This window comes from Lampris incognitus, chromosome 10, assembly GCF_029633865.1.
Source record: "Lampris incognitus isolate fLamInc1 chromosome 10, fLamInc1.hap2, whole genome shotgun sequence".
Taxonomy (NCBI): Eukaryota; Metazoa; Chordata; class Actinopteri; order Lampriformes; family Lampridae; genus Lampris; species Lampris incognitus.
Window position 1 is genome coordinate 51,462,666 of NC_079220.1, and position 10,738 is coordinate 51,473,403.

General features: G+C 47.8%; 1 pseudogene; it reads left to right on the top strand.

Moving 5' to 3' along the window:
* Positions 1 to 10,738, top strand: part of LOC130119856 (ras-related protein Rab-26-like) — a 108,224-nt pseudogene that overhangs the window by 61,510 nt on the left and 35,976 nt on the right.

The window sequence follows — 10,738 nt, forward strand, 5'->3', positions numbered from 1 at the left end:
CTTCACGCGTCTGCTCCCCGGCGACCCAGCCCCCCTCACTTGCAGCCAAGGCTAACCGACACCCCACTACCACAAACGGGCCTCTAAATATAATAAAACTAATTTTAGAGAGAGAGAGAGAGAGAGTGCATGTACATTGAGTTCTGGGCTCATTGCTTTTCAGTGAGTCACTGTCTCTAGCTCACCCAGATCAACAAGTCAATAACAGGAAGGATCTGGCAATTTCCATGGCTGGCTGCATAGCTAATAGTCCTTTTGGAGGACTGGGTTGCACCCTGTTGAGCAGAAAACTCTGAAGGGGAAGCATCCCCTTCCAAATGTCCTAAAATAAAAGGTCACCGGCATGCACTACAACTTAATCTCAGTCAGTTCTTAGACATCTATCATGCATTATACAGTTTCCATCATTTTCAGCTTCTTCTTTTTTTTAAAGAGCCTGAACAGAGGCCACCGTCACCAGAGTAGTTGTTAAGGCAGCGGTTATGGGCTTCTCCTACTGGCAACAGAAGGTCAGCCTTATGTGACAAGTATAATTTGATTTACTTGACATTTACATAGTGTACACACATGATATACAAACAACATGACATATTAGTGGGTGTTCTCTGGTGCCACATAGTGGACACAGGAAGTGATATGTAACTCCTTCGCGCAGCGTCTGATACTCACGAAAATGCATACGCATGTCAGGCGACCCCCCCACTTGATGCATTGCCGCATTAATGACGCACTTGTGCAGCACTGCGTGCTGGCAACAGGAATCCAAGCCCCTATGTCTGAGGACTGTTCATTAACATCTGACTTATCAGGCGGCCCCTTTCAGATACATGCCATGTCACCGTCGCGCTCCTCTTCGTTACCACACTGCTGCGATCAATGTTTCATTCGCTGCCCTACGCGTCACCACCACCCCCCCCCCTCTGAAAGCTCTTCACAGGTTCCTCTGAAAGCTGCTCATACATTCATAATGTGTGCTGCCTGCGAGGTGATGTTAAGAGTCCCGTCAAGTTCCTTGAGGAAGGATAGACGATTAAATGTTTATCTGTTTGCATGCCTAGAACGAGCATGTTAAAGCTTTTATGAAGAGTTTTTCACTGATTATCAGCCTCGGTTTAGTTTTGATGTGCCTGCATGACCGTCCATCCATTATCCAAACCGCTTATCCTGCTCTCAGGGTGGCGGGGATGCTGGAGCCTGTCCCAGCAGTCATTGGGTGGCAGGCGAGGAGACACCCTGGACAGGCCGCCAGGCCATCGCAGGGCCGATTCGCACACATTCACACCTAGGGACAATTTAGTACGGTCGATTCACCTGACCTACATGTGTTTGGACTGCGGGAGGAAACCGGAGCCCCCGGAGGAAACCCACGCAGGCACGGGGAGAACATACAAACTCCACACAGAGGACGACCCGGGGCGACCCCCAAGGTTGGACTACCCCGGAGCTCGAACCCAGGACCTTCTTGCTGTGAGGCGACCGAGCTAACCACTGCGCCACCGTGCTCCCTCTGTATGACCAATATAATCAAATTAGACCATAATTGAGAAGATTAGATGTTGTTAATTAAAGATTGTAAATGCTTGTCTCTGGGTCGTCTTCCCTGCAAAGACATCATAGCTGTATGTAAACACTTGTTTTTCCAAAACCCCACCTCATCTCCCATTCTGCTCTTCAGAACAAGTGCAGGAGCTACCAGAGGGTGGGTGTAGATCTGTGTGATGATGAAGTCGTTCTTCAGCCAAAATCTATCACTTTTGTCCACAATGCTGTGCTAAGTAAAAAAAAAAAAATTTTTTTTTAAAACGACTCACTTCAATTTGGGAAGGATAGCAGTTCATATTTTTCCTTGAGGAGGTTGTGCATGTTTATTTATGAATGGGGTATGTGGTAGAGCTTGGAGAGCGAGAACGAAAGACGAAGCTCAATGTTCAGGAAGGTTCTCCGACGTCCCTTCCGGAAGTTGTGAGAGGCAGTTTTTAGAACGAACTTCTGTTGGCGTGTCACAAACGGAAACTTGTGGAGTTTTTGTTTTCACCTTTAAAAAGTTGAATGAATGCCGTTTCCCTGATAGGCTGATGGAAGGTCTTTTAGACCTTAAATTGTCCAACTCAACACAGCCTTCTCTCTCTCTCTCTCTCTCTCTCTCTCTCTCTCTCTCTCTCTCTCTCTCTCTCTCTCTCTCTCTCTCTCTCTCTCTCTCTCTCTCTCTCTCTCTTCTCTCCCTTTTGCTCTCTCTCTCTCTCTTTCTCTCCCTCTCTCTCTCTCTTCTCTCTCTCCCTCTTGCTCTCTCTCTCTCTCTCTCTCTCTCTCTCTCTCTCTCTCTCTCTCTCTTCTCTCTCTCCCTCTTGCTCTCTCTCTCGCTCTCATCTCTCTCTCTCTCTCTCTCTCTCTCTCTCTCTCCCTCTTGCTCTCTCTCTCTCTCTTCTCTCTCTCCCTCTTGCTCTCTCTCTCTCTCTCTCTCTATCTCTCTCTCTCTCCCTCTTGCTCTCTCTCTCTCTCCCTCTCTCCCTCCCTCTCTCTCTCTCTCTCTCTCTTCTCTCTCTCCCTCTTGCTCTCTCTCTCTCTCTCTTCTCTCTCTCCCTCTTGCTCTCTCTCTCTCTCTTCTCTCTCTCCCTCTTGCTCTCTCTCTCTCTCTCTCTCTCTCTCTCTCTCTCTCTCTCTCTCTCTCTCTCTCTTCTCTCTCTCCCTCTTGCTCTCTCTCTCTCTCTCTCTCTCTCTCTCTCTCTCTCTCTCTCTCTCTCTCTCTCTCTCTCTCTCTCTCTCTCCCTCTTGCTCTCTCCCTCTCTGAGGATCTGAATTGTAGTTTCAGTGCCCCAGTCAGGCTGGTTTCAAGCATCAATTCTGACACATCTATCAGCAAAATCGAGGTTCAAACCTTCCCAAACTCTCACAAGGGTTCCAGCGGCAGCTCCTTTTTCTGGGTCACCAAATCACTGAATATTTATGAAGCCTTCAGGAAACGATGCGAGTCATTTTCGGTGAACAGAGAGGGCCCGTTTGAGAGGGTGATTCCTGTCAGAGCGCGGTTACCAACAAACGGACAGCGGCTTGACTCGCCCGGCCTCTGAATATGGATGAAATTCCTCCAACGCGGCTCTTCGGAGGGGCAGTCATCCAGCTGAACAAATCAACAAAGCTCACGTCTGTTGTTAAGTGCTCTGTGGGCAGAATTGCAGCTCTTTGTAGGAGTTGAAGACCCTAGGTTTTTTATTTGACAGTGTGTGTGTGTGTGGGGGGGGGGCTTATAAGGTCAACTGCATATTAGAGCGATAGCTGCAAGGGGGCCAGTGATAGAGTCCATCCAGCCATTCATTATCCGAGCCACTTATCCTAAGCAGAGTCGCGGGATGGTGGAGCCTATCCCAGCAGTCACTGGGCAGCAGGCGGGGGGAATACTCTGGACAGGGCACCAGTCCATCACAGGGCCGACACATTCGCACCTAGGGACAATTTAGTATGGCCGATCCACCTGACCTGCATGTCTTTGGACTGTGGGACGACAGAGTGCGTGTTGTTAAATGTTTGCGTGGCCTCAGCCGTGTAGTCGTAGCATCACCGCAGCGCTTGACTTGGTACACTGAGGAACATCAGGACTTCGCATTGTGTCAACAGCTGCAGGCCGTTACTCAAAGATTAGTGAGAGTTTCTCGTCTATATAAAAGCATAGGAAAGAAAGACTGGTGTCTGCATCGTGAGCTATTCAAGGATGTCATCCTTACTTCACGTAAATAAACGTGGTACAGTCCACACACTCACATACACACACACACAAGCTTGCTTGCCGGTTGTCTATCGTATCCGATGATGACCATCTTCTCCTATTTGTGAGTCCTTTGGTGGCTGAATAGTCTGATCCTGGATGCACAGTTATGGTTGCAGACCGGGCATGTAAAAGTGGTGCTGGGGGGGGGGGGGCAGGGGTAGCTTTGCGAGCATGCCTCTTTGCTAAACAATGTTGTGTGCACTGGTTTTCCATATGCTTCCCTCCCTGTGAGACATGAGAGCGCCAGATGGTGCAGCAGGAGGCAAGTTCCTCCAAAGAAGAGGGGCTGATGTGGCATCTTTTCAGCGTGGTCTTCGTTTGGTCTTCGAACCGCTTCTTCTGCACCACCAGCGGTGCGTTGACCAAAGTGTAGTCGGCTGTAGAGGACTTTACATGGGAGTCGTTGGCTGGGCATGTGAAGGACATGTGCCCAAGCCACCTGAGTTGATGGTGGTGTAGGGTAGACTCCACGCTGCAACTGCCCGCCCGCTCCAGCACCTCTGTGCGTGGCACTCTGTCCTCCCAAGTAGTACCGAGGATCCTCTGGAGACATCTCCCATGGAAGGGGCTGTAGGTGGTCCATGCCTCACATCCATATAGTAGGGTGGAGATGCACACTGCTCTGTAAACAAGCACCTCAGTGTGGAGATTGAGACACACACACACACACACACACACACAAAGCCACAGGTGTGCTATATAGTGTAATGGAGCACAGTTCAGAGAGAATCTCAGTCTTCTTTTCAGGCTAATCAGCCATTTAATGAGAATGTCTTCCACACTGGGGAAGCCAGGGTAGCAGCATGTTTATATCAATAAAACTTAATGGTCCTCTTGCCCATCCGTGGGACCGAGAGTGATGTTCTGGGTAATCAATAGGATGAAATAGCCTAGTGTAGTTTGGGGACATAAAGCAGGTACACACCTTAATACAATTGATTTACGTGTCTGACATAAATCAATAACGGGTCTTTTTTTAGGTCGGGTGCAGGGCTTGGCGTCGAGGACTACCCGGTTTTGTTCTGTGGAACCGTGGTAGATGCTGGCGGTATTAAATCAAACATATGGTTGACTGATGTTTTTTTTTCTTTCTTTCTACAGTTTGCTGTATGAAAGACACCGGGGGCCCATTTGATTCCTATTTTGTCAAATGTCTGCCAGCACAAGCTTGTTTACAAGACAATGGGTTTATCGGCACATCGCCCTGCTATCAATCAGGGCTGAATTGAAATTCATTGCCAGGTCGGGCACATCCAGTTTGAAGCGTTAAACCGCCACAGATCCGCCTCTTAAAGGGAAGGCCCCGGGAAGCTGCGTGTCCGTTCAGCTCAGCGGTAGACTCGGTGCTGTGTAGTGGAGCAGATCGGTGCAGAGATCAGAGGAACGTCTGGGGAAGGACAATTTAGGGGGGGGGAGGGGCAACGTCTCTGGAGAAAGCGGGTCAGCCTTATTAAATGAGGCCAGAGTAACATGGAGAGATGCATTATTGATTAATGGAGATGGGGGGGGGGGTGGTGGTGGTGGGGAGTTGCAGAGAAAAGGGTAAAGGCATGCCGGGCTGGTAAGAGGGGGAGAAGGCTCTTATAGGTAGTTGTGTGCACTGGGGAAAGTTTGCCAATTAAATGAGTTTGCTGAACTCTGCAAACACATACACCACCGTTTTATCTCCGCAGTATATGGTGGGTGCATCCCATTGTTCAAAGAACGCCCCCCTCGCTCCTCCACCACCACCACCTTCTTTCCGTGCTCTGGGAGTGGATATCTATGCCACCACATTACCTGCCGTCCCGGTACTGGAGGATAGTGGTTCTCAACCTTTTTGGGGTCCTGGACCCCCTGCGTATTTTTGATCTACCCTGAGGACCCCTCCACCTGATCTTGGGGGAGGGGGGTTGCAATTTGATAGAAACAGTAGAAACTGCATTTTAAATTGCATTATAGCATTTATTCACTCTTTGGGGCAAAAATAAGAGCTTTCAGTTGTAACTTAGATATAGTTAACAAAACAGAATTCTTATGCAGTAACTTTCAGATATATGTAACAAGACAGAATATGTATTCAGTAACTTTCAGATATATGTAACAAAACAGAATATGTATTCAGTAACTTTCAGATATATGTAACAACAGAATTGTTATGCAGTAACTTTTAACAATGCAAACGGGAGCGAGATCTCTTATTAAAATACAATAAATTACACTTGTGAAACAGATGTAATTAGAGAAAAAAGTCCTGTTACCCTTTATAGTTTAGGTAGATAAAGGTCTCAGTCACATTTGAGTAAAATGATCCTATTTCTATAAATGTCATAGGATCTTTTTTTTAAAGATATTTTATTTTCACGGACCCCTTGCAATTACACCACGGACCACTAGGGGTCCGCGGACCCCCGGTTGAGAAACACTGCTGTAGGAGACAAAAGAAGCCACCGAAAAGCGGCTGCTAAAGTTGCTAAAGTGTTCCTCAGTGGAGGATACAAGGGTTTATCCTACCCAGGGAGTGTTTCTGGTTGTGATGGCGCCCCAGAGTGATGCACTAAGAGTTAAAAATATAGCAATTGAAACCTTCCAAGTTCAAGTTTATTGTCACGTGTACTGGAATGTGCTGCGGTGGTGCAGTATAGATAGGGTGCTACGTGCACCATGTTTGTTGATATATTCTGTTCTTATTTCTATTCCTTATTTATCTTTTATTTCCGTTTGTTTCTGTTTCCATTTTCTTACCTTATCTTGTTAGTTTTTAGTTATTAGAGCGCGAGTGTCTGTAATAGAACTCGGTTTCCCCTCGGGGATGAATGAAGTATTCTGGTTCTGAAATACAATGAAATTCTTGTGCTCTGGTGCTCTCGGCCTTAATACAAGGGACACATGACAGACCATCCAACAACAACACAAAAAAGACAAGAATACAGACCTACATAGACTATGTACACAATGAATTCATACATACACAATATGAAGTACACGATGTAACACAATACAACAGTGCAAGGTGCATATAGGTGAATCAGCTGTTCAGCACCCTGGCCGCCTGTGGAGACGGGTGTGTGTGATTTGATGCTCCAGTAACGATTTTTTAGATGGAAGGAGCGAGAACAGAACATGAGCGGGGTGGCTGGTGTCCTTAATGATGTTTTGGCTTCCCTTTTGCAGCGAGTGGCATAAACATTGTGAAGTTGAGGTAGCCCCATGCCAGTGGTTTTTGCTGCCGTCTTTACAGTCCCTTGAAGCAGTCTGCAGGTCCTGAGCAGTCAGGTTGCCAAACCCCCACACAGTGAGACCGCCTGTCAAGACACTCGCGATGGTACTGAGGTGAAAGTTCACAAGAAGACGCCCCAGAAAATAGTCTCTGTTGTGCCGTCTTCAGGATGCGACCAGCGTTGAGAGACCATGTGAGGGTGTCTGTGATGTGTAAACCGAGAACTCTGAAGCCGTCCACAGTTTCAACAGGTGACCCATTGATGGAAATAAGGACGTTATTTCTTCTGATCGTTCTAAAGTCAGCAACGATTTCTTATGTCTTATTGATATTTAGAGAGAGGGTGTTATCATGGCACTAGATGGTTAAAATCTTCCACTTCCCTCCTATAGGCCCTCTCATCACTGTCACTTATTAGTCCAAACACCGCGGTGTCATCTGCGAATTTAATGATGCTGTTGTTGTCATATTGACAACAACAGTTGTGTGTAATGTAAACAGACGGTACAATAGGGGACTGAGACAGCAGCCCTGAGGTGCACCAGTCCTAAGGACTAATGTAGATGAGTGTGTTTTACCTATTATCACAGTCCTGGGGCCTGCCTGTCAGAAAATCAAAGAGCCAATTACAGATCGAGTCCGCCCAGACCAGGACCTCTGTGTTCCAGCACCAGTTTGGATGGTACAGTTGTATTAAAAAGCAGAGATGTGATCAATGAACAACCTTCTGACATGGATATTTTTCTTTCAAGGTGTACTAAAGTGGTATCAGAGCAAGGCAGATGGCCTCATCTACAGATCTTCCTGAACAGTAGGCAAAGTGTAATGTGTTAAGGTAGCAGAATGTTGCATTTTATATATGATATAACCAATATTTCCAGCTCTGGATAATAACAGAGGTCAAAGCAACAGGTCGGTCATCATTAAGGCAGAGACAGTGTTTTTCTTGGGTGCAGGGTACAGTGTTGGTTTTCTTAAAACACAATGGAACCACACACAGTGACAGGGGGTGGGTTAAAAATGCCAGTAAAAACCTGTTTCACCTTATTAAAACATTTAGCAATAATGTTAATCAGTTCTGCAAGAAAGGACTTGTTAATGATTTGTCATGACCTTACCAAGGCGCCCTGTTTGCCTATGACTTCAAGTTTTGCGTTATTCTATAAATGATATTTTCTATCTCCGTCTTGTCATGGGCTATTTGGGCCCATCAGTGTAAGAGATGGTGTTGTGTGGGCTGGGATTCATTTTTAATTGCAACAACTCACAAAGGCAATGCTGCAAGATGCAAATTATTCGCCAGTGAGCCAATGGAGGAAATTAATTTGCCAGGGTAGGTGGAGGAAAACTGCTCATCCATAATAAATACTGTTTATTATTGCAAACCGTGTTTTGTTCTTTTAAACCAGGTGTTGATTTCAATTTTGATTTGCTACAAAGCCTATCTTTTCATTGTTAAGATTAAATCAAAAACGACATCCTTGCATGTGGTCCATTCCGTCACCTACCAACACAGGGTCGCCGGTTCGAATCCCCGTGTTACCTCCGGCTTGATCGGGCATCCCTACAGACACAATTAGCTGTGCCTGCGGGTGGGAGGCCAGATGCGGGTATGTATCCTGGTCGCTGCACTAGCACCTCTCTGGTCAGCCGTGGTGCCTGTTCAGGGTAGGGGGGGGTAGCGTGATCCTCCCACGCGCTACGTCCCCCTGTGAAACTCCTCACTGTCAGGTGAAAAGAAGAGGCTGGCGACTCCACGTGTATCGGAGGAGGCATGTGGTAGTCTGCAGGCCCTCCCCCGGATCGGCAGAGCGGATGGAGCAGTGACCGGGACGGCTCGGAAGAGTGGGTAATTGGCTGGGGTACAATTGGGAGAAAAAGAGGGGAAACCCCCCCCCCCCAAAACAAAACAAAACGACATCCTTTATGAAAAACGTGTAGAACAGTTGTCAATATGTTGGCCTGTTGAACAGAAAATCAAAGTGTGCTGTGTATTGTTGGTTGTAATCAGCCAAAGTTAAGATCAGGCCACGGGTAGCATGTTAGCGGTCCCCAATGGTATCCACTTGTCCTCCTCTCCTCCCCTTCCACACTACCACTCACCTCATCCTAGTTATCTCCAGGTCGTAGGGAAGCGGCAGTCTGCTGGGGGTGGGAGTAGGGGGGTACCCAGAGGGTGAAATGGTGCTTTTGAAAAGTTAGAAATGGCTGAAAAATCTTAAGATTCACAATTAAGCTAACCATCACTAATGACTTGTGCTTTGATTTTCCAGAATAAAGTCCTCAGTATCGATGGAGTCAAGGTGAAGCTCAGGTAAGCAACTTTACCATCATTTGTCCTAATCACGAGGCCCGAAGACTGATAAACCCAAACACTCTTCCCCCAACCTCCTCCGCCCTTTCCGAAACCACATTTAAAAGCCCAGGGGCCTAACAATCCTCCAGATCCTGTAAGTCCTCAACACATCCACCCTGTTGAAGCTTTATCCGTCCCCTGTCTCTGAGCAGCGCAATTGATCCATCTGACTGATCGCACAAGTGAAGTGGAGCGCTGTCTCGTGTAACGACAGTCGATGTGCTCGTTAAGAGCAAAATGGCTTGTGCAAGATAATTAGGCCTGATCCGTCCTCTCTGGACATCGAGGCCGCTATGTCTCCCCCCCCCCCCCCCCCCCGATACTATTCTTCATTAATCTGGAGGACAGTGCTCGCACACAGGCTGAGATCCACTCCATGTTGTCATTTGGTATTTCCGACAAAATGCAGCTGGTAATTATTTCAATCGCTCCTAATTAACTTAATCGGGGTGGGGGGTGGGCAGGGGCAGGTGGAACAGGTCCTCGCTGCGTGATGTATTCATTTGGGTTAATTGGCTCAGAGCAGCATGCAGCACACAAACTGGGAGAGAGTCTTGTTTTTGTTACCCTGTAAAGGCCATTCCTCATTACTGCCCCCGAGATCAGCTCGGGGCGGGTGTCCTGGGGGGGGGGGGGGGGGGCAGGAAGCACAACCAGCATCAAAGCGGAGATACTACCTCAGAGAAAGGGAGGACGATGGGTAGGAATGCAGAGAAAAGGGGCGGCCTGTCGGGGGGGGGGGACGAACTGGGGAGGAATAGCATGATCCTCCCACATGCTATGTCCCCCCCGGTGAAACTCCTCACAGTCAGGGGAAAGAAGTGATTGGCGGACTCCACGTGTACCGGAGGAGGCGCGCGGCGGTCCGCAGCCCTCCCCGGATCAGCAGAGGGGGTGGGAGCAGCAACCGGGACGGCTCGGAAGAGTGGGGTAATTGGATGGGGTACAATTGGGGGGAGAAAATCACAAAAAAAAAAAAGAAAAAGAAAATTATAAATCAATTACCCCCCCCCCCACACACACACACACACACACAGACACACAACCTTCTGCATAAATGTCCAAGGAGACCGTCCTCCACCATAAAACGACCCCACAGGTCGTTTGTGCAAGCAGCTTGTTACGACCTGTAGTCCTCCAACCCATACGACCACACAGGTCGTATACCCTCCAATACGACCCACAGGAGCGTTTCCCTAAATTAGCGCCCCTACCGGCAGCAGGAGATACGGCACAGATACTTTTCGCCCCTGTGCGTTGTGGGTTTTTATCTACTTGTTGACGTCCTTTCTACAACACCTCGTAGACAGGCCAGTGAAAGTAAAAGACACCCGTAAATAGTGGTAAAAACACTTTGAGAACAATAGAATACGTAGTCAGTGCGTTTTTGTGCTGTTTCGCCGTTTAGTATAGTGGCTAC